Genomic DNA, 26,401 nt, shown 5'->3' with positions numbered 1-26,401 from the left:
AGGTTTGAAGGATTGGCCAGTGAGTGTATATGCCCAAGGGATCTTAGATTCCATGTTTATTGGCGTATTGTGATCTAAGGCATGGCTAAAAGTTCTTACAGCACTCCTGTCTGTGGGTAGTTGGACTTCCCTTTACTTGATGACGTAAACCAAATTTATAATATTTATTTGATGGAAAATAATTACTACTGGATTTTCTTGTTAAGTTTTGTTATTTGCAGAAAGTGTCATATATTGAATTTATCCTTTAAAATTATATTTTAGGAGTGCTTCAAAGAATATTAAGTATATTACAAAAGACAAATCTGATGGGACCGCAAATCCTTTAGGAATAGGTATTATCCTCTCGGGTTCGTACCCGAGACCTCGAGATCTTTGACCTTACGAAATATATAACGAGCATTACAATTAGACGTTAGCTGTCAGTGCACGCATCATTAAAGCGAATTCTTTACAGTTGATATTTAACTTATAGAATTATTAATAATATAGATTCCCATATAAACGTCTGACATATCAATGTCACGGCAATTACTTATGGAAAAATATATCAAAATGATATATTCCGAAACCCATTAATACCGTTCGTTATCTGCTTACAATTAATTCCCTACATCGTGCATTCGTTCGGGAGATCATTAGAGCTCCCCAGACCGAGTTCCTCATTACTAGAGCTGCTATTTGTCAATGACGTACAGTCAGCAACAGCACATTTTAACATTTTCTTATAACCTTTTTTTGCGCTTAGTATTGTTATCCAATTAATGTTACAGTGTTAAAACAATTTTCTTTATATTGTTTATATATTATTTTTTTAAATGTATTTTTAGGGTTTTTTTTTTAATAAAAAATGTCATTTATGTAATGACTGTATGCGTTCCATTCACACTGACTGTTGGAAAATTCGCATGCTATTTTATATACATACTAGTTGTCGCCCGCAGCTTCGGTAGCGTTTTAGGGCATAGATTGCCATGTGTTAGGCAAAAAAGTAGCCTGTGTGTTTCCTTGTAGTTCAAGTTTTCTTCATACCAAAGTTAATCAAATTCATTTCATTGGTTTGGTCGTGAAATAGCGATAGGCCAACAGACAGATAGAGTTACTTTCACATTATAATATTAGTATAAATAATTAATAGATATAGATTTCATAACCTCCACAGAAAAAAGTTACAAATTTATTCAAAATACCCGAACAAGTCGATAAAATACTCCGGATTTTCACGTAAATACTATTTTGAATGACCATAGTGACCTATTTCTATAAACCAGAAACTGAAAAACCTTTAAAGGTAAAATTAATTTGATTTTATGAATGAATACAAATCCCCATCACCATGGGCCGTGGGCCATGAGCAAGGACAATGTCTCCAATTACCTCAAGTTTCGTCACGGCCCACGCTCGTCCCGACTCATCCGATAAAGTGCTATCTGATAACAGGACATTAGCTTCGCAGACAGATTGTGCCGGAAAATGTTGCTTTACGGTTCAAGATTTAAGCTAGGACTTACCATTCATTACTTTATCTTCAAAATCTAGAATCTTATTAGAAACTAGTTGAAGAAATGTTTACTATTCAATTCAATTTAATACTGATAGTTTTATTGACAATAATTTAATTCGTAATACTTTTATGCTTAAAACGTATGAGATTTTTTGTCTATTAGGTAACAGGTGATTAACCGGATTATCCGGATATTAAAAGTCAATTGACCGATTCGTGCTAATGCATAGACAAGTTTACAATTTTTATTTGTTACATAAATTGAATGGGTCGACTTTTTTGGATAATAACTGTTCTTACAATATATTTGTCGTGAATACAAATATTTTGCAGTTTATTTCAACGAGAGGATAAAAACACAATAAACAATATTTGATAAAGAGAATTTGAATAATCAATGATATGATTTATGGATTAAAAAAAATATAAGTTTCGTGGGACAGTGTGATCTCATAAATATGATTTAATAATCAAGAATTTTTTAGTAGCTGGACCAATTTTGACGGCACTTGCTCTGGCAGAAAGATGATGTAGTAAGGAGTAACTTAGGCAACAACCAGTGGCGTAGCTATCGTAGGGCCAGGTCAGGCCACTGCACCAGGGCCCGGAGTTCAGGGGGCCCTCTAAACTAAACCTTATCTATAACTTTAAAGGGTAATTATTAGTTAAAGATGGCGTGAGGGCCCGATTCTTTTTCTATGCATCGGAGCCCTTCATCACCTAGCTACGCCATTGGCAACAACAACTTTTTTGTTCAATTCAATTGCGCACGAATTCGCCGGCAAAGCTAGTGAAGGATATGAATAAATAAAGGTGCTGCATTTATAAAATTTGCGTGAGCTTGTGTAAATCTTTTTCGGAACAAGATAAATAGAAACGATGACGTATATGCGAAGCGATAGCTGTCTGTCCGTCAACATTGTCAATAATAGAAACCTGTTTAATTATCGTGTTCACTTTCACTGGAGAAAGGTCGTTCGGCCCGCGTGTATTGGACACTCGTTGCGTAACCAGGGTCCGGCGAAGCCTGCGAATTGACCTTAGATTGTTAACAGATAACTTCGTTGATTTTTTTAAACTGTTCACGATTATTTTTTTCGATTATTGTTGAGAGTTTTTCTGCGTAAGTTCATTTTTTTATTTCTGAACCATTATATTAAACGGATGGGCCGTTTTATTAAAAATCAGTTTTATTGATATGAAGTATCGATACAGAAATATGCAAATTGTGTCTCTCATAAATCGTAAGCATCAAAAATGGATGTTAATACGTACAATATACTTGTGGGTTGTTCTGATTCCTAAAATACAAAAATAAAAAAAAGAAGTAGGTTTAAATAAAAAAAAGTAAATAGAAATATCTAGTTAAATTTAGTTAAAGAGTCGAATCACATTCAGTAATCTGTAATTTTATTTCTTACAAATATATATATTTTTGAGTTTTTTAAATATTTATATAGATATTTTATTTATACGTAATAAAGCGAATAGCAAGCTTTATAACAAGTGAAAGCATAATGCTTCAAAAAACAGAAGTACACTGTCATCATCGATCTTTATATCTCGTTACATAATAAAAGTATTCACACACAGCGGACACTATATTGATTGAAAGGCATTGTGTACAACAATATTCCGTGGCTTTTGTTGGCGTTGATGACTTCGGTGACGTGGGTATGATTACATCTATAAACATTTGTAAATAAGGAGCATTGTTGTTGAAAGTGTAATAAAAATATACTCAAAAAATCAAGATACAAAATTCGACAAGCAAAGTAATTAACTGTAAAAATGGTCCTGGCTTTCTTCCCTCTAGAAGGTATGGAGCTTATTGTTATCTACCGCTACGTAAAGGTAAAAATCATGCAAAGAGAACTGAATAGGTAGTTCTCCATTAATCTCTCTTTAAGGTAAAACTCTCAAAAATCCTTTCTTAAACGAAAGGAGTAACTATATTAAATTTTAAATCCACCGGACCATTACGGTTGCTTCGCGATATATTTCCTTACCGCCGCTCGTGAGATGAATGATTGGTACAAATTAAGCACATGAAATCATTGCTTTAATTGAACCAACACCTGTTTTACCCTTTTTGCCATTTTGGTTTCTGTAAAAAGTTCTAATAAGGAATATTTATATATAAACAATGTCTGTATCTATATCTACAGCAGGCTTTATCCATGAAGGGAGGGTGGCAGATGTTAGGTAATCTAACTCTTTTTCTAAACTTATGACATGTAAGAAAAATTATGCATAACAAATCCCTCAAGTTGTCAATATGAAAAATATCACATATCTTCCGACATGAAAAATAAAAATATACCTACCTAGTATAGGTAGGTATATTTTTATGCCGTGCATTTTTCCAGACTAAAAAGTAATCTATATACTGTTCTAGTGCAAAATTTCATTCAGATCGTTCAGCCGTTCTGGCGCGATTGAGTAACATCGATACATCCAAACTTTCGCATACATAATATTAGTAAGAAAAATCGAAAAAAAAAACACTCATTACTTCATTGTTTTGTTAACTTCACATTCCCAAGCATTTTTATTAATCACGATTGTTACACGCTAAAATGCTTTCTTATGTTGTAACGCTAACGATTAAAGCGTTTTGGTGTGAAGGGTTTCCTTAAGTGGTATTGATGTTATTAAAGAACGTTCTATCGAATGCTAGCCGCTGGTGAGCGGCGTAACAGTTAAATAATGTGCGAGTATATTTTATGTGGTCTTTTTGTTAGATATGCTAAATATACTACAGAGAGGTACGACTAGGCGAATGTTACTGCCATCGTTTTTGTACTTGAAGTATTGTTTACATTATGATAATGATTTAAAATACATACCGATTTTATATTTATTGGAAAAATCTTTGTCGCATTGGTAAATTTGGAAGGTGAAGGTTGTAAAGTTGTGGATTCAGCTCGTGATCCCGCTTCTCTCATATTGCCGAAGTGCGACTAAAGATTTAAGATTCTACTCATGGTCTGAAACACTGCAGTAATTATATAAAGAACAAAATACGTGAAGACTACAGTGAATGAACGCTGTAACCATTCCTTGTTGAATACAAATTCTGATTTCATTGCAAACTGAGTGTAAAATAAAAAAAAATTAATCTAATGAGCATTTGTATCAAAACAGATTATGTAAAATTATTTAAAAATATATTCGATCATTTATATACCCAGTATTGAAACAAAAGATTAGAATTGATAATGGTTAATATAAGATAAATGAAATTAGGCTGTTCATAGCTGGATCAGGTTGTAAATCAAGATAATCGTAGTTGTAGTTGACAGAACCGTGTTGTACGGCTCGGATCCCGCAATAAAACTGTGTCCGACGATGTAACATCGCTCTAATGGTCCTGGAATGTTGTCCCATTTCCGATGGATTCGCGTTTTGTGATTACACGCGTTGCGTTTGTAATCGGACGTGAATACATTCTAGTTTACGTTTTAAATGCTTTCTTGAACCTTATTTACCAAGCCTAGGAGTTCCAGTGGTGACATTGGGTGAATTAGGTAGATCGTAGGTTCAAATTCTCCCATTTTGGTGTGAAGAGTATCCTTAAGTAGTATTGATGTTATTTTAAACTAGCGACCCGCCCCGGCTTCGCACGGGTGCAATGCTGTTACTAAATATACTACAGAATTTGTTTATTGAAAATATCACATTAGAAACATCCAAAATTATCAGTGTTTCTTTACTAAGCTGTCCATGTATTATATACAAAATTATCGTCTCGAATCATTCTATCTATTAAAAAAAATCGCATCAAATCCATTGAGTGTTTCAAAGATCTACATAGGGACAGACATTGGTAGATTAGCTGAATAAGGTTCAACAGGGCTCTTGGCTCTAGCCCATTTTGTTGTGAAGAGTTTCCTTAAGCGGTATTGATAGTATTATACTTAATTTCTGATCGTTGTTTTGAAATGCTATCCGCTTGTGAACGGCGTAACACTTAAACGTTAGGTTTCTATGATAAATTTTCATGTGTATGTCATATTCTCCGAACCTTTTCTCAAAAACTATAGCAGGCATAATTACACAATTTAAAATAGATATTTGTGTTACATTATAATATTTAAAATAATTTTTAACCTCTACACAGCTTTTGAATCGCTAGACAAACTTAACAGATAAATTTTAATTACATCCGAATGGAAACTGACGAATGGCACAAAATGACGTAATGGGTACCAATGAGCGTTCAGTGTTGTCAGATTATTCAATTTGAATTTAAACAGAAACCCTTCTGAAACTTGAGGTAATATTTCGTGTTGGCCTGTTGAAATTGAGTATAAGAATAATCTAGTATACCTACCGATTTCCTGTTTAATTTTAAAAATCGAACCTGAAATATTAATAAAATAAATAGGATAATTGTTGAAGCTATACGTTGTCCATCAGTCAGTCACACAGTCAGCTGACGTTGAATCTTACATTATTTATGTTTGTGTCTGTCGTGAATCGTGTCGTGATTGAGATTTGTACTACAGTCGGGGTAAGAAAAGGTTCGTCACCTTAAGATCTGTTTTCGTGTGCTTAGTATGAGCGACAATCTGCTTTACTAATCGAGAATATATGACACTGATATATTTTGACAATTCAGTAGAAGATATCATGTCTTATTTAAATTTGGAATTACTAATTACGCCATTTAAAAGATTTCATGTTGATATGAAACTAGATGTAGTCCAGAGATGTTACACTATTTTGAACCAAGTTATCATACTATGTAAGCTTAATTTTATATGCAGTTGTCAGTTTTGTGCTTTAGTTTCAAAATGTACTAAGAGCTTACGACTTCATAAAGGAATTAACTTGGAAACTAGCGAAGGTTTTCTTACTCTGACTTTACATTTGTTGTTAATTCGTGAAGATTGACATAGTACCGTCAAATACATATTGCGCACGCGTCGCGCGTCGCTTCGGATAATTTAATTTTAATTATATTTATCTTTTGATTGCAGGTGCAATATAGCTGGTGGAAAGTGATTGGAATTTCTTGTAAGTGCTATAAATATATTTATCGAAATAGTTATATTATAGCTGTTATTTTATCTTATTCTTTCCTGTATTTATATAATTTTCTATTTATGTGATTTAGGTTTTTTGTTCTCTTTAACTTGAAGTAGCTCTTTGGTGCGAAAGCCATCACGCTTATTCACTCCAGGGGGGCAATTTTGGCAAAAAATGTCATTTTATCGCATTCGAATGGAAACTTTGTCTTTTAGCCGCTTTCCATACTGATTATCAGCGATTTTTTGGTTCAATTAAAGTAAGATCAGAATAGAATCAGAAATATATAATAAACATAAAGTAGTAGGTTGATTCTATTCAGCGGAGAATTATTTTTGCGAAGAATACTCGATGTTAAATCTGAATAGCACTGGAACAGTATTGGTTAAGCAGAGAGTATTCGTTAATTTGATGAACTGGAAAATGAGTTGAACAGTGTACTTAAACGAATCATTTTTTAATACTTCATTAAAAGAGTTATATATAATATAGACCCTTATGATATACAACAACAACAACAACAGCCTGTATATTCCCACTGCTGGGCTAAAGGCCTTCTCTCCCTTTGAGGAGAAAGTTTGGAACATATTCCACCACGCTGTTACAATGCGGGTTGGTGGAATACACATGTGGCAGAATTTCTATGAAATTTGTCACATGCAGGTTTCCTCACGATGTTTTCCTTCACCGCAGAGCACGAGATGAATTATAAAGACAAATTAAGTACATGAAACAGCGGTGCTTGCCTGGGTTTGAACCCGCAATCATCGGTTAAGATGCACGTGTTCTAACCAGTGGGCCATCTCGACTCTTCCTTATGATATATATAAAGTGAATTGCTCTAAAAAATGGAAGTCAACCACGCTGTTCCAATGAGTTTTAATGGACAATCATGGAGCATATGGATGATATTCATCTAGCACATACAGATCCAAGCGTTCAATCATCTTGGTATAATACACTATAAATATAATGCGTGTGTGAAACTATGTCAATGATTATACAGATCATCGCCTGATTGATGGATGCTGTGATCGCTTTTTACTCGTCTCTGGTCCAGATAGCTGGCACACTGGCATAAAATATATTATAAGTGTAAACTTGCCTCGTATACATATCTTTATTTTAAATTGCAGGCAATCGCATCTGTTATTCACATTCCGTTAATATTAAGTGATATTTGATAGTGATCGTGACAACAAGTGAAGTAATTCATAGTAGTTGTGTTTTAAATTTCACTGCGTAGTATAAAACAAAGTCGCTTTTTCTGTCCCTATATCCTTATGTATGCTCAAATCTTTAAAACTACGCAATGTATTTGGATGCGGTTTTATTTAATAGATAGAGTAATTCGAGAGGAAGGTTTTTGTATACATGGACAATATATTAAACACTGATTATTTTTAGAAGTTTCTAATGCGATGTCGTAAATAAACAAATTCCGTAGTAGATTTAGTATCAGTATTGCACCCGTGCGAAGACGGGACGGGTCGCTAGTGTATTATAAAAAATATGTTTGTTTTACAATTTTATCGAAGCAGTCGTACTACGTAACTAGTTATCATATACATCTAAATCATAGCCATTATGAACTTTGCAATATCTGACTCGTGAATACAAAGTGCATTTAAATAATAATAATAGCATTTAAAGTTTTACCGTTAACGAGATATTTTCTCTTAGCGAGTATCCGAGAGATTTATCATCGGAACGTTTAGATGCATCTATCGAAAACGAGTACTGCTCATTATCAGTTCTACAATGTTGTACTTTATTTTGAATCGATCGGTAGTTAGTATGAAAAGGCAGCTTACACGCGAAGCAATTACGGGATGAGGGAAATTTATTTTACAACTTTTTAAAATAAGGTAAGGTAAGATTACCTACAAAATACAACAACAAAACTCTTTAGAAGATGTCCTAATATTGGTAAGGATTCATACGCATAGCTTCACTGCCTTTTTGTGTTATCCGTGAAGTAAAGGTAAATATTTATACACACAGGTTTTTTATGTTGCCTTCACTGAATGTGAATACGTAGATTTGAAACTGCGATGTACATGTTAAAATCTATGTTTTCTATTTACTGATTTATAAATTACTTTATATTTAAGCCAATATTAAGAAAATTTAAAATAATATTGTCATTAATGGTAAAAAAAACATTGCCACAACATTTTTCACAAATCACAATTTATCATTAAAAAATTCACTTGTCGATAACAATTTGGATATAACAGAGAACTGTTTCGATCGATCTTACCAGTTTGAACTTCATCGTAACTTGTATCGAAATTGACGACCTCCGACTTCATGGGTATGCCACTCCGAGGTCTCGGGTTCGATTCCCGGCCAAGTCAATGTAGATTACCATTAGTTTTCCATGTTGTCTTGGGTCTGGGTGTTTGTGGTACCGTCGTTACTTCTGATTTCCATAACACAAGTGCTTCAGCTACTTACATTGGGATCAGAGTAATGTATGTGATGTTGTCTCATATTTATATTTATTTATATTTATCGAAATGTAGTTCGAGCAGGAGTTTTCCTAACGATACAATATGTTTGTGGGCGTCCTTAGTTCGTACAGATGATAGTAATTCGCCGACGACGGAATCGTCGCACGTACCTATTCCGGTCTCGAGTCTCGATACCAGATATAGGCTGATGTTCCCACGAAACCCTGGCATTGGTTATTTAACGTCACTAAATGCTTCTGCGTGATTCTATTTCAAACGCGGCTCATTTCAAATACATAACTCGAATAGTCGCTAATACTTTGTTTTTTCTGGTATTTTTTATTACCATCTCGGTTTATAGATCCCATCTATGTGCAGAAATAGATTTAATATCATAAGACAGGTGTGTCGTGTTAACCGATACGTAGTGATTATGGATCATAGTTTGTATATTTACACATTTATGGAAGGGATAAAGATAGCAGTTTGAACTCTTTGTAATTCATCTCATTTTCAATTCAAGTCAAGGTGAAATAAGTAATTCCAGGCACGAGAGACAATACATCTTAGTTCGCTTGTAAATTAAATGTCAATTTAAAGAATGATTATTTTTTCTCGAAGTACGAATTTCAACAGATTGTGCTATTAATATGTGACACGTTTAAACGCCTATCAATATATATGTTATATTCGACCATTCATTATAACATTTAAAATAAATATGGATCGACATAGAATAACTAAGTTTCAGTTATATTCCCATAAAATATTATGAAATTCTTCAAGAATGCAGTTGAATTTGCAATTGGAAAAACAAATAGGAATGCACACAGTATTGCTAGTTTTGTGTTTTTAGTTGTATGGATACCCTTGTTAAAAATCTTATACCTACTTATAGCTACGTCATTTAGCGTATACAGTTAAGCAGGTGCAATATATTTGCTAGATATTATACCGATTATAAATAATTTCCATTTTGTTTCGTTCTTCAGGATGAGTCAGTTAGGTAAAAGTGAGTGAGATGAATTATTACAGACCAGCAAACAACTTACCATAAGATGATTCCGTTACTTACCTTCTAATTTCGTTTTTTTTCTTCTATTTATAGATACGTACTTTTATACTTTTTTTATTAAACACCCAGTTCGCCCGCGTTTAAGGAGCTTTAAGACGTACAGTGTTGGTGATAAAATGTAATCTATATGCTTTTCCAGACTGTGATCTATATCTGTGCCACATTTCATTCAGATCCGTTCAGTCGTTGTGGTATAATTGACGAATGGCGTGATTGAGTAACATCAGTCCATCAAATCTATCGTATTTGTAATATCAGTAATATAACCTATCTAATTTTCAGTCAGTTAGAAACTGTTCCTCAGTAAATTTCTGCCCGGGACCCGATTAACGGTGTGCGATGTTTTATCAATATATGGGCTATGTAACATAAAAGTGTTTTCAAGCCTGTTTTAAAATTGATCCAAGATAAGCACTTTCGAACAAACAAATTGTATTATAAAATAACTAAGTTATTAGTAAAAGTACAATTTCTTTTTACCTTTATTATAATTTTCCATTACAGTTTTCAATTTGAAAGGTACAAACTATTATGTTTTTATTCTCAACGTGCAAATCTGCTGGAAACGCTGATACGGGAAATGAGATGACAAAGTGCTTGTCGGTCGAATATCACGCAGCTTCACATCCATGTTTAGCCTTTCCGTTGATATTAATCAGCAGATAGGGAACTCGCTGCATTAGACGTGACGGCTATTGGCCATAAATACGAGAGAACATTTTAATCCTTTACGATTTTAGATTAGAATTTGCATATCGTATCGTCGTATACTTTTCATAAATATCATACACCTGCATTGGGGAGGCGTGGTGGAATTAGCTCCAAACCTTCTCCGTAAACGGAGTGGAGACTATGGTCTAACATTTGGGCACTTAATGGCTGAAATAATACACCTTCCGTATTTTTAAGGAGGTTAAATACGTACCACATGTTAAATATAATCTTAAGCTTTTAAATACAATAAGCTCTTTCAATATTTTCCTCAATGGTTTAAACAGTTGACATTTTTCCTGTATCGTATTGCCAGTCTCGTCGTTGTATTGTTGTATTATCAATGGATTTTTTTGACAAGCTTCTAATTGTCCTTAACGGTGCCTAAAACAATTAATTTAATTACTAAATAAAGGAAGCAATTCAGTGTAATATTTGACAGAATTGAAACCTTATCGCACTACAAACGTCACACATAAAACGCTTCACTATTCGACCTTGGAATTTCACTCATCGCGTCCAAGAAGTTTCACTTTAACGAATTAGTATTATAATAATTTGAAGTCGGAAATTTTCGTAACCAATGTTCATGGCACATGCCATTTCCAGTAGCCAGTCGTCGGTTGGTGCCAACAGCACGCGTTGAGAGCTCACAGACGCCAGACGCAGCGAGCCGCAACAGATGCTGAGTCTTGCTCTATTTCCCCGCTCTCCGTTGCAAAACTATAACAATGTGAACAAGTAGCTCAGAGCTGTCCGCTAATTAATATGCAACACGTCTTGAGGATGTTGAGAACGCTGATTCCGAGCTGAGATTTGTGCCTGTTTGCTACTATGATATCTATGCGATTATATCAAGAACATTATACTTATCTTATTGGAGCCGTGTAGTTTCAGGGACAGTACAATAGTCACTGTCAAAGTCTCGATTTTAGCCGTAATTTTTTTTTTGAAAAACCCCTATTTGTATTTTCAACACTTAGTGCCTTAATAATTCTCATCAGGATTGATTGTGAAGGCCTAACACCAGGAAGTCGACTGGCCGTTAAAATCTGTCATTTTCTTCTACACTGTGCCTGTACTAAATTAAGAAGCTTTGATTAGAAATAAGGGGAGTGATTATGTGAATTGTCTCAAAACTGAAAGTTTCATATTATTTTGGATTTTTTGTACCGGCGCAAGAGACACAACATCTTTGCAACCGAGGTTGGTGTTGATAACAATGTGTGACAATGAGAAGTGCTTAAAATTATACTTTGGCAATATTCATAAGCAACTGTGAATCCGTCGTTCATCAGACCTTTGTAACTAAGTTTACTTTTACGTGTACTGAGTCTTTATATTTTTTATTTTAGTTTATGGTTTGGTTTGGAAAAAGAAAATACCCTGACCTGAAAAGAACCCACTAGAGAAAAAATTCAAAGTAATGAACCATGTTGAGAATTATTTATTAATTCGAATAGAAACATGTTTTAGATTAACGAGTAATATTTACAGAAAGCTGACGTCTCGTTTAAATTATAAGGATCTATTTGATAATGTATTCCGAGACTATTTTCTAATCATAAATATTCAAGTTCACGGCTAAGATTTGTTAAATTGGTATTTAACTTTCCTTTCTTCTAGAATACCTGTTTAGACCGACGTGCCACAATGCCGGAAGAAAGTAAAAGGTAACCGTTAATCAATCCCATAGTTGGGTTTTTGGAGCTGGAGCTTATTCTGCGTCATCTCATAATGGGATATTTTTCTTCACTTGAATTATAAACAAAAGTACTTTTCGCAAAAATTAGGAGGTAAACCTTTTCGGGTTTGTAATCGAATTTAGGATAAAGATTCACGTAGTCCAGTTAATCGATTATTTTGAAAAAAAACTTTTATCCCGATATTTTCTCATTAAACAATTTTAATATATGTATATCAATTTTGAAGGTAGATTATCATGTTAAACAAAGAATTGCCGTACCAATTTACGGACGAGTATCATGGTATCATAATTATTATGTACATACATATCAGTTCCTTTTTGAATGTTTTTATCTACTATTCGTAATAACTAAGTACTGAGAAGTAAATTAAAATAAAACATTTTTATGAATAAACATCAGGTACATATTAAATTATTACAAAAAATTATCTACGCCAAACTTTTCCGCTTAACGGCCAGACGCGCTCGTATTACAATCAAATATATGTATAACTATAGTCGAGATAGCCCAGAGGTTAGAACGCGTGCATCATAACCGATGATTGCGGGTTCAAACTCAGGCAGGCACCGCTGATTCATGTGCTTAATTTGTCTTTATAATTCATCTCGTGCTCAGCGGTGAAGGAAAACATCGTGAGGAAACCTGCATGTGACAAATTTCATAGAAATTCTGCCACATGTGTATTCCACCAACCCGCATTGGAACAGCGTGGTGGAATATGTTCCGAACCTTCTCCTCAAAGGGAGAGGAGGCCCTTATCTGGGAATTTACAGGCTGTTGTTGTTTGTTGTATATGTATAACTATATGTATATTTTATTGTATATATATGTATATACTTTAAGCAATATAGTTGAAATTAACTTGTTTTTCATCAAGTTCCATAAGGGAACTCGGGGAATGCTTTGACCGAGGACGACATGTTTTCTTTGAGAAACAAATCCAAATTTAGTATATATACAATTTCACACAGACAAAAAACACGTCTTGAAGTCTATTCCATATAATACAATCGACTTCTTTATTACATTCTTTATAATCTATTAAATTCGAAGAATTTGATTGAGCATTCAGTATTCCTCATATTTTATAAACAGTACGTGTTTATGGGCATTAAAATAAATCTAAGGCCTTTACCTCATTTTATTCCATGACAAATTTTACTTGGCGCAAGAGCTTTTTTCAAGTGTACGCCTGGTGTTGATCACTTACTTCCTTTGCTTATTAACTCGGTCCCATACTATACTAAAATAAATCAACGAAAGGTAGCCGAAGAATGAATTGCACTGGGACCATAACTCCCCACACTTGCGTGTTTGTACCCGGGTAAGTGTGTCTTAGTTTCCACGTGCTAAATGTCTGATGATAATTCATCTCATGCTCGATGATAAAGGTTAACATAGTGAGGAAAATGAAAAGATTCTACCACATGTGTATGAAGAGATTATTTCATATCAAACATTTCTCAAAGGAAAAGTATGGTGAAATGATTTCCAAATATCCTCTCTTGAAGCAAAGATCTGCTGGGAGACGGTTTTGGGTCATTTAACGGCTGTTCATTATTATTATACAAATGGTGCTCCGACCGCAACGAGAATTAAATCGCGATAGTTTAATTGCTAAGAAGTTCAATGCCACCGCTAGACTGTTCTGCTAGATTAGGCATTAATTTTTTAACATCAATCAATATTACCTTCACTAACCACGGTTTCGTGCATTTGTTCAGTATAACAATTTTTTTATGCCAAGTGTTTATTAGTTCAAATTTTTTACACTGTTGTTGGGGAGCACAGGAGCAAATCGGTTATCAGGTGGAAAATACACCATTGCTGATAACACTGGGTCCGTCAGATATAAACCATACATTACATAACATTACATTACAAAATTTTAAAATTGGAACATAATAATACAAATAATTGATGTTTTTTAAAAATGATAACACGACTACGTGCTTAGATAAAATGGTATAATTAAGGGAAGAAAGTAAACCTACCTTTCATATTGACTTAAGAGTAAGCGTATGTTGACGAATATTTAAGTGGTTTATGTTTGTTTCTGTATGTGTTAAAAACACTTAAGTCACCATTAGAACCGTAATAATATTAGTCATAAATGTAGTATGTATCCACTAAGACACAAATCCCAACCATAATCTAAACATCTGACTAGACAATAAAATTGATGAACGAAATTCAATTGACTAGCGACCAGCCTTAAAAGCCTTTAGTGATCCACGTCTGTTACGAATGTATATAATTATACAAAAATTTACGATAACCATTATAAGATTAATTGCTAAATATTTCTTAAGGAATTTCCGCGTTTGATTAAATTCTGCAGTCAATAAATGTTATAGACTTTAAAATGGTGAATTCCTGTAGCGAGGTCATATTTATAGCTTCCTCAATTAGAACACAACGTGGAAGCGTTAAGCCTTAGGAAGTTAAACTTATTTCAACGCACTTTAATTTTAAAATGATAACATGTTTCATAAAAAAATACTAAGTATGATTTGAGTGGTGAGAACACGTGCATCTTAATCGATGACTTCGGGTTCAAACCCAGCCAAGCACCACTATATATATATGTACTTAATTTGTGTTTATAATTCATCTCGTGCTCGGCGGTGAGGAAAACATCGTGAGGAAACCTGCATGAGGCTAATTTCATCGAACAACGTGGTGGAATATGTTCCAAATTCTTTCCTTATTGGGAAAGGAGGCCTTAGCCCAGCAGTGGGAAATTTACAGGCTGTTACTGTACTGTACTGGTATTATTTTATCTGTAAATACACCGGTTCAATGCAACACAGTGATATAATATTTTGATATCTGTCCGGTACAAGTGAGTGGGTGGTTACGAGTTTGAAAGCCCTACGGCCTACCAGCTGTAAAGTGGCGATAAACTCAAATTGATTTATAAATTAGTATTATAAACAGCGGTTTAAACAGTAGTTTAACTAGACCAGTGTTCCAGTGCAGTGGGACAACCTCAGCGGCTATTAGAGGCGGAAAGATTTTGATTATGCGCTCTGTTATTTTACCGAGTAGTACCCACCGTAATACCCGTTAATGTCACATTTGACTCGCCTCGCCGCTCCACTGAGAATACTGCTATTTTAAAAAGCCACTTCGTATTTCTTTAATTTTAATAATCGAATTACGGCGATATGCTTTATTCTTTAATTGTCATAACTTAATACTTCCTCCGTGAGATGGTCGAGTGGTTAGAATATGTACATCATAAATAATGATTGCGGGTTTAAACCCAGGCAAACACCACTAAATTTTTATGTGCTTACTTTGTTTATAATGCATCTTGTACTCGACGGTGAAGGAAAACATCGTGAGGAAACCTGCATGTTTCTAATTTAAAAGAAATTCTGTCACACGTGAATCTACCAACCCGTATTAGAGTAGCGTGGTGAAATATACTTTAAACCATCTTAAACGGAGAGGAGGCCTAAGCCAAGCAGTTGGAAATTGAAAGGCTGTTGTTGTTGTTATGGAAGTATAACCTCAAGGTCGACTATGAGCGAAACGTATTTTGCCGCGAAAATGATATGTATACGTGTTTCAATCTTTACTAATATTCCAAAGAGATAAATCTTTTTTCATGTATATGGTTGGCGAACTGAGCCACCTGATGTTAAGTGGTACCCACCTCACATAGACTATGGTGCTGTTAGAAATTTTAACCTCTTTCTTATATCTCCAATGCACTGTCTTAGGAACTAAGATGTTATGTCCCTTGTGTCGATAGTTACACTTTTTCACTCATCCTTCAAACCGGAATACAACATCGCTAAGTTTTACTGATAGGCGGTAGAAAACCCGATGAGTGGATTGTACCTACCCAGACAGTTTGCACAAAGACCTACCAAGAAAACCAGTGGTTCAGATTAAGACATATGGTATCAAACCAAACAACCTATCTGCCCCTCTGCCCTCACACGAACTGGTGTAAATGTTATGTAAACAAAATAATAAACTTTAACCTAAAATAGAGTAAGTACATAAGGAAAAAACGTTACATAGAAAGCGGAAACAATATTTGAAAGTGTTTCGTTTAATCAACTTATCAAAATCGAATATGTGGTACATTAACGGTAATTTAATTATTTGAACTAGAAAAGTTTGATTGATTTTTGACTTAATTTTCTAAGTAGTAAGATCTATTTTGCCAATTATCTTGATAGTGATAGTGAAAATATCGGGGCGCGGCTGTATCTGGTTTGATGAGATAATCATTATGTAGTTTTTGTAATAAGACTAATAAGTAACATACATATTAAGGCTCGGTTACACGCTAGAGTATCGCTTTGAGCACACTTGTACAGTCAGCCGCAGAAACTTTTTTAAATAAATAGTAATAATATTAACATTAAAAAAAATATTTTTATATAATGTTATCTGATAAATATAGTCTACTAACTGTACTTATTATGAGTGTTTGAATAGTATCAATAATCAATAATGTTTGCAGAATTTCTCTGCTTCTCTTGTCATCAGTCCAGTCAATATGACAAGCGAATATTTGACACGATTTCGGTTATTACTCAGAGGCGAATATTTGCCTTACACGTTCGCCTAGGCTCATATCCGAGAAACAATGTTACGAGCTGGTGCCGCTGCTGGGAAACCTGAAACAAAAAAGATCTAAATATTTATTTTATACCAAATTACTTTTTCACATTTTTTGTCAAAACGCGAAGTGTTTGGAATAGTGGTGCAAAAAGTTTAATCAAAAGTATAACAACTTGCCTTATTACCTCCACTGGTGGCAGGAGGGCTGGTTCGTTTTTAACTCAGAGCTGCTAGTATTCTTGCCAACATTCCACGCGTTCCAGATTTATACAGTAACTATTTTTAATTCATATTTGTATATATGTAATCACTTAATAGTATTCATTCTTATGTCCATTAAACGTCTCAGTTACTGTACAGAAAAGAAGCAGTTAAGTATTAGCGTGTACATGAACCAACGGTAGTTCGCGCAAACCGAACGTAATGCATGTTATTTGCTTATTAATTAATATACAACAAGTCGTAACATGTATCGATGTCACAGAATTCTTGGCATCCTGAAGCATCCAAGTTCTTAAAATAATTCTTCAATACTTTACTTTAGTTAAGTATCGGTACTTAACTAAGGGTCTACTGTATTTACCCAAATTTTATTATATTAGTTAGACGGATTGGCACGTAACTAAGACGTCATGTGTTGCTAGTAAATTTATTTTCTTAGACAACACAATCAACTTCTTATCTTCAGGTAAAAACTACAGTCTCAATAAAGAACCATGATCTAAGAACTGAAAAGAAATTCATGCGTTGTTTTTGTCTCGACTTCTTTTAATGGCCTAAGCCTGAGTGGAAGTTATCAAAAAGGTGATGAGTTATCCAGATGATTATAGATTTAGGATATGGGACGTGGATAGCTTAAGTGACCCAAAAGTTAAAATAAGTGAATCTTAATCGTTGATTACAGTTTCGAACTCGGGCCAGTAAAAATGTTCTACTTGCGTTACTATCACATTGGACACGTGCAACTTAGCCCAGCAGAGTTATTAACAGGCTTCACAAATAATCATTCGTACTTTACATTATAAGTTCTGCGAAATATGGCATTACAGTTGGCCTCACGTACGTAATTACACTGATTCCATACCATGATATATTTAGCGTACCAATTCAATAGTTGAAAAACTTGTGTTTTTTTCCGTACCTTAGGCGGCCGGTATTACACCACAATCCCAAACAAATTTGTGTCTAAACATACAAATATGGCTTTGTAGGTCAAAGCCTGAATCTCGTTTAATCTCAAGAATTTACGGTCAATTTGACCATTCTAGTGTAATTTGGTATTCAATTAATGAATTATTCTGTTCATTTTAAAAGTAATTAGTCAACAATTTAAATAACTTGGATTGATATACTTAGTTATGTTACAAGTTTTGTCCGTATTTATTACGTTCCTACTAATAGATACGTTAAAAGTAATTTATGGACTTGATATTTTCTGTGGATCATCTGACTGTCGATACTTTGTTAATGATCACACTGGAAAGATACCAACTCACCCTTATATACGAGTGAACTGGCGCACGACGCACCACAAATTCGTATGGCGAGCGTGCGTATAGTCTTACATTCTTACTAGGAACTTCGAAATTTTGGAGATTATTTTAGACAGATGAAGGAGACGTTTGCAGTTTAAGCGAAAGTATGGGTCAAACACACCACAAAATACACACTGAAGTTATAACTTCACCGCAATTGTTTTCATAATTCTTACAAAAACCAGCTTACCTCGTAATGTGAAAATTTCTCTCGACAATTTCGCGCTTTTAAATCTTGAATGACTTAAAGATTTTCACGGCTGCACATAACTTGCGTTCATTTACAATCGTACAAATCGTTTTCTAAACAGAATTACTATTTTCTTTGTATAAAGTTATTTTATAGATCGTTAAATAATAATGCAAATATAGTTATTAAAATTCTCATTTGATATTTATCTGTCATTCTGTACGTGTTAGATGATTTGAAAGAACACATTTATCGTGTAACGTTAATATATTTTGTGTAGTTTACGATGTGAAATGATTGTATTTTGTTTAGGCTTTCACTCTTGCAGTTTGTGCTAAGATTTCTCTTAGTGATATCGAGTGGAAATAATAATTAAATTACTCGTTAATAAGATAATTTTCTATTAAAGTACACACGTGATTGTAATCTAAATTTAGAATATACTTCATTATAAATAAATAAAATCTTCGTAACAGTATTTGTATAATTAGAATACCTAACAACGTTTGCAGTCGTTGTTAGCCAAATTAAAGTAAGACAAACTTCCTCATGTTAAGTAAAGTAGTACTTTACTTTTACTTTTTGTTTATATAGTCGCTGCATATATTTTTAGTGAATGTTTTGGTGGTAATATTTTGTACGAAACATTGTGTTCAAATAAGACAGTCCTACTTAGGAAAATATAGTTTCACCCTCAGTGGTGGAATATTTACTTAAAATAACACGTTTAGTGATGATAGATTACAATATACGTATGTATTTCAAATTTTCAAATAGATTGAATAACACAGTAAGGGACGAATCCTTTTATTTTCTATCAAACCTGATTTATTTATCAAACCTTATTTCCTTCAAAAGGTTGAAGTAAATAACCAATAGAGCATAAATTAAACTACTAACTTTTGACTGTGTCATTTACATTTAGAATAATTATAATTTCACGTAAAGAACAGAGTCTAAAGAGTTAGACTCATGAGTCATATTTTTTGATAGTATTAATACACACATATATCAAAGCTTAGTAAAGTCAGTACCCTCTTCAACGATGCTGGAATCGTGTATAATACATGATATAAATTAGCATAGCTTAATCGATCCCACGAGACCGGCTAAAAACTGTAGTTGTGTAGAAAGTAAGAGAGCACGCATCTTCCGCAAAGACAAATATTTCATTCATTCATTAACTTTCGCTGGCTGAGCTATCAGAAGTTTTTGTTTTAAGAAAGGGCCATTAAGGAATTTGCATCGCTCGATTGTTTTGTCACGAGTTCAATTGTTGATGGTATTTATATAATGACTGTTTGTTTTGTTACACTTGACTGTGCAAAATACGAAAAAAAATAATGTTAAAATATTTCAATTATCCAAATTAACAAGATACATTTTTGGATTAGGCTCCGGTTATTTATTGAGCTATAAGCTAGCGGTAAATATATAAGCTAGAGGTAGGCTGCTTAAAAAGCGGCTCGTCGTTCTTGATAAATAAGGATATGTCAAAGAGCTTAAACAGTGTGTTAAAAAAACGTGTCTGCGTAGTTTTGCTAGGATAAACGGGTGAAACAGTAGGCTTGATATCAGTAAACGATAAGACATAAATTGTTTTATTATATTTTAACAATATGTCTTTTATATACCAAATAGCAAAATTTCAAACGATATTCTAGTCTTTAATGTAACAAGCATACCGATCGTAACATTTTGAAATGATTTATTGCTTTACGTACTTCCGTTGTCCGTAAATGTGAAGGTCCGCACTTTACACGACTGAGCTCAAGTCACCACGCCCGGCCCAGCGCTATAACTGATATCCTAATATATACAAGTAAATTCCTTCGTGGATTAATGATATTAATTATTGCTTAATGTCAAACATTTGAAATTACAATCGTGTTCTAATTTTATTGCAAGAATATTTAAACGTTGATCATATTAATCAAAGATTTGGTGATTGAATCTCTAACGAAACACTTTGCTGAATCTCGCAAGCTTTTATAATTGGTCATAGCTGTTAAAATACAGTTTATTTTGTTATTATTTGAAAAGATGAGACGCGAACTTCTTATTAACAGTGTGATGAAGACATTTGGACGGAATCCGCATTAAACTAACTACAACCTAAGTATGTGCAGTTACGATTATTATCAATAAAAATATTGTCATAATATTTCAACGTTTCAGCGCTGCAATGCTTTCGGTTTTACTAGAAGCAAAGAGACATGGAAAATGTTTGACTGATCAGACATGAAACCGAAAAGTATATATTGATGAGAATTATATGTCCTGTGTAAATAGTTGTGTCCGGATAATTAATGCAAATAAGTACACGCTACGCCGAGCGATGTGACGCCGTTATGTGTTTTCGACATGAGTTTTCATGTCACTTGTCAATATAAATACAGTGATTTTACTGAGTTAGCTGTAAATTTTATTTATTAAGTGTCCCAACTCAGACTACTTGGCCCCTTAACTTATAAAGCTGACTATCTCGAAAAGGAGATCCTGGGTTCGAATCCCTGTAAGGCAAATCTATGTTAAAACCAGATTTTTCTTTGTATTTTTTCCTTCAAAATAAAAATTTGGTAAAGTCGGGGTAGTTTGTATACGTCTTAGTCATTTTGCAACCGGTGCTCGTCCAAACCACTAAATCCATCGTTATGACATTCGACATTGAAGTAGACTGGAACTTGGATGTGGGATACGGTTTTGTTGCGGGTAACAGTCACAACTATGAGGAAATAGGCCATATATTTTTGTGCCATCTCTAAGCTGTGCTCGTGCTCGTGCTCGCGGACTTATTAGCTACAACCAATTCGACAATTTCGTATATGTCAACAACAACAACAACAACAGCCTGTAAATTCCCACTGCTGGGCTAAAGGCCTCCTCTCCCTTTGAGGAGAAGGTTTGGAACATATTCCACGCTGTTCCAATGCGGGTTGGTGTAATACACATGTGGCAGAATTTCTATGAAATTTGACACATGCAGGTTACCTCACGATGTTTTCCTTCACCGCTGAGGACGAGATGAATTATAAAGACAAATTAAGCACATGAATCAGCGGTGCTTGCCTGGGTTTGAACCCGCAATCATCGGTTAAGATGCACGCGTTCTAATCACTGGGCCATCTCGACTCGTATATGTCAATATTTTTAATTTTAAATGTGCATTTGAATACATTTTAACTCCAATTGATATGGATCTTGTTATCGCTGTTTACTTATGAGAGTTATCTTCACAGTTCGTTCGTTCGTTGTTTGGTTAAGTTATCGATCGATGATAAAAGTTTTTAAATATTTGAACATTGATTTATTGAATGCGGTATGTTCTTTTCCTGTAAGTAATAAATATATATTATAACAAATGTGTTTGTTATTGCTCAAATTTATTTTGGTCACTGTAAACATTTTTTTTTTTGTTTGTGTTTTTTCTTTTCTACGAGACAAGTAATACTTTATAATTCAAACGTACACACGTTTGAATTATTAAGTATTGATGGAATCTGGTGCTGGTGGCTTTTTTAATGCTATCAATTTATCTTTCTAATTACTGATTTTTTACTACGGCTACCATTTTCAAGGATTAGCGAAATGTGTAAAATATATTAAAGTGTGTATGCAGGCAAACACATAAGTAGCTTCTATTCTCTCACTTTAAACATAAACAGAAATGCCTGGCAAGAGTTCATATCCAGGTGGAAAAACTGATAAATTTCTAGATTTTGTTATATTTTGCCAGTAAAGCTCAGTATTCAGGGGATAGCCCTCATACGGTAATTCCCCACTAGAGCAACCAAAAGAAGCGGCGTAGTTCTATCCTAAATATTTAATTATTACATTGCAACACCGTTTTCGTTTGCAATATATCAAATTTATGTGCGTAAAGTTTCGCACGTACTTAAGTGGCGTGAAAGTATACCTGTCCCTCTGTACTCCGCACCTCCACGTCTCCGAACCTTCGAAAGTAATTCCTAACTAGTTTTAATGAATCCGAACGTACATGGCTGACTCGTTTGCCCATTCATATGATTATAGTTAATAAAGTGACGAGATAGCTCAGAGGTTACACGTATATCTATCGTAGCCGTAAGACACTCCTTCGATTCCAAGTAAGTCGTGCCTTTTCCTTTTTTATGTAGAAGAAAAACCTTCTGAAAAGTAACCTAGCCTTTAAGGGTAAAAGTGACTGTAAATAATTTGAGAAATAATAGAAACTACTGAGTTTCTTGCCGGTTCTTCTCGGTAGAATCTACTTTCCGAACCGGTGGCAGCTTCACTTAATTGTAAAATGACGATTCAAAAGTGCTTATAAAAGCCTACTTGAATAAAGTTTATTTTGATTTTTTTTTTAAAGTAATCGCTTCAGTCGTTTTTTCTTGGTCTCTGAAACGAAGTCAACAACCACTAATTTCCCAAACAGTACAAAGTTTCAGGTTAATTGGATGATTGATATAAGAATGCGTTATGTACGATCTAAAATAAGCATTAACTTCTGTACATAAGGTTGTAATTTAGATGCGATTTATTGTTAATATCGACTGTTAGTTTATGACGTCATACAGTTATAATACGCTATTGGCTGCTTCGGGTTCATGTTTTTGTATGAATACGATATATTAGAAAATATATAGCAGAAAGAAACATATTCCACCAACCCGCATTGGAACAGCGTGGTGGAATATGTTCCAAAGCCTCTCCTTAATGAAAGAGGAGGCCTTATCGCAGTGGGAAATTTACAGGCTGTTACTTTACTTTTATAGCAGAAAGTAAGAGAATTAATACTGGAATTGATTTCGGATGTCATTTTCATTATATTTTATTCTAAGATCGTGAGAAGTGAATTATTTAGAGGCAATGATGCTTGACCCTGATCAAGGATGTGACCTTAGCGAGTTTGAACGGTTTAATCTAAAAAGGTGATATAATGGTCACGCCATTTCGTCACGCACATTGTATTACGAGTACAAGATCACTTTATTTATCACGAAGTATCTTGCTTAAAGTGCGATTTTTTCGATCGCTTTTCTTATATTATATAACTTTTGTTTCTTTAACTTTAACTTGATGACTGAGAACTAATAAACGCCACGTGATGTTGCTATTGGCATTGGTGTTTCATTACATAGTATAAAACAAAGTCCCGATGTCTGTCCCTATGTATGCTTAGATCTTTAAAATTACGCAACGGATTTTGATGCGGTTTTTTAATACATAGAGAGGAAGGTTTTGGTATTTAATACATGGACAATATATTTAGTAAAGGAACACTGATAATTTTAAAAGATTCTAAAGTGATGTCGTAAATAAATTCTGTAGTATATTTAGTATTACATCCGTGCGAAGCCGGGGTTGATCGATAGTTCGTATATAAGATCAAGCGTTGTACCAGCGGTTCGGAATATAATTCTACCGAGAAGAACCGGTCAGAAACTTAGTAGTTATCTGTTTCCAGCATTTGAAAAACAAAGTTATGTCAGATAATTACAAATAAATTCATGTAAGGCCATTGCAAATAATATATATTTATAGTCATTTTTGTACCGTGTGCTAAATTTTTGAATGAGAATTAGTCGACGGCTTACGACGCTTGGGAGCGCAGCAATAAGACACGGCTGGCGTATTTTATACTTGCTCGTCTAACTTTCTTGCTAACAACAACAAAAAATTCTATATTTTTTTCTAAATAAAAAAGACTAGAATTTATAATATATGAATTATTACTCATTTACTTTCGTATATCGTCTTGACTTTCACCGAATTATGAAACGTTTACAAATTAATTCAAAAATTAGAAATGTATCAATTTGTTTTTAACAATCCCACATATTTCACGTTTGTAATAATTTAATTATGAAAATAAAGTCAAAATAACACATCTGATAGGGCACAGTGCACTCACCATTGAATATAACAAAACAACAAAAACAGCCTATAAATTTCTAATGCTGGGCGGTTTGGTGAAATATACATGTGGCTATTATTTTATGAAAATAGAAAGACCATTTGGAATCAATTAAAAAATAAGTAATAATGTGTAGATGTCCTATTGTTTGACTAAGTACTGCAATACTTTCGTGGAGAATATTTGGCGCTTATTCACCATTCTGCTTTAAGGTTGCTTCAGGTTGGTAACACACATGTCGCATACTTTATTCAGAGTTTATAATTTATATTTTTCTTGTATGAATTTGATACAATGATTACCATCATATAAAGTACAAGTTGAGGTCTGCTATGTCCGTAATAAAACCCACTATCTTCGTTTAAGAACCACCAGTAACCTAGTGGAGGTTACATTGCTCTCGATTTACTAACAAATAACCGTGTTCCATTACGTAAACTTTAAAGTCAAAACCAACTAACGAAATAGTATTTGTTATTTCAAACGGCTGTCAATTCAACGTTTTAACACATAAAATAATACTAATTTGGTGTTTACATTTTAGCGAACAGTAGTATTTACATATTGTTGCATATCTTATGTTTAATATTCAATTACTTTTATTATTTTAATTTATTTTGTATTTAAATTATATTCAATTCAACAACAGGATGTTTTAAATATGTGTTTATAAACGCGTTTGTGTTTTCGTGTAATTGTTTTTATCAAAACATATTTTTTATTTCTCTGTAATATAAGTATGTAATTTGATATCGAGTCTTGAATATACATTACATAAATGCGTTCAGATCTTGAATACTTAAAGGTTGAGAAACGCTCATCCGCGTTAAGTAACTTCGTTCTTTAAAGTGTAGACTTTGGTATAATTTTGTAAATGGTACTCTACCATGGTTCCATTCATAACGGAGCCTTTCAAATGTTAACATATTTTGTATCTCGTTATTCACGGGCTTGGGTAATGCTTGGCTTAGTTTTAAGCTGACCGTTTATTTGTTTATGAGTACGCAATCGCTAGCATTGGTGATTTAACAGGATATCAAACATTTGTTTTAAAACCATAATCAATTTATATTTTCATTTACTTTTATAACCCACTTGTGACGTCAATTATTTGTTGTATTTTTTGTTTTTATCCAAAGTCCAAATAATAATTACTTTTAATTTATTCTATTTGTACATTCAAGGAACTATAGCTTAAAAAAATAATTACAGTACAATATTTTTTTTTGTAATAGATTATGTAATAAGTTACTTCGTATCTAACTCGTGTAACATTGACATCAATCATACGCCATTTTTATACGAGTATCGTATAAAGGAGAGCCAGGGGAAGCACTAAAATGTTGGAAAAGATTGGATAAGGTACACAGGTAAGGAAACCTCAACAAGTAAGGAAACTACTACCTACTGGAGGAGGCCTGTACTCAAGGGCCTTAACAAAAAAAATGGTAAATGTGTTGTTATGGTTTTATTTTATTAATTTCTATCGGTGTTAGGACATAAAAATCATTTCACGCAACTTTTCCGCGGTGAGTCTCTACTTTTTATTTATAGAAAACCTCTAGAAGTTGACTTAATTAAGTTAGGCAATGACATTCCATACACATGTGTATGAAATGTCATTGAAGTTAGGTAACTAATTTTCTGTACACCAACAAGAAAGTTTGTAATGTTTTACTCCGATTTGAATAGTGACTCAGC

At 33.7% G+C, this 26,401-nt stretch overlaps 1 protein-coding gene across 4 annotated transcripts in view; it reads left to right on the top strand.

The window, feature by feature from the left end:
- The window catches only part of LOC124543958, a 129,684-nt gene that overhangs the window by 11,721 nt on the left and 91,562 nt on the right, over nt 1–26,401 (top strand). For all 4 annotated transcript variants that reach the window (XM_047122300.1, XM_047122304.1, XM_047122305.1 and 1 more), the window contains exon 2: nt 6,490–6,526. The gene's annotated coding sequence lies outside the window, so the exon portion shown is untranslated. The remainder of the gene's footprint in view (nt 1–6,489; nt 6,527–26,401) is intronic.

Source organism: Vanessa cardui, chromosome 1 (genome assembly GCF_905220365.1).
Source record: "Vanessa cardui chromosome 1, ilVanCard2.1, whole genome shotgun sequence".
Taxonomy (NCBI): Eukaryota; Metazoa; Arthropoda; class Insecta; order Lepidoptera; family Nymphalidae; genus Vanessa; species Vanessa cardui.
The sequence above is the reverse complement of the archived record's forward strand: the minus strand, read 5'-3'. Positions and strand labels throughout refer to the sequence as shown.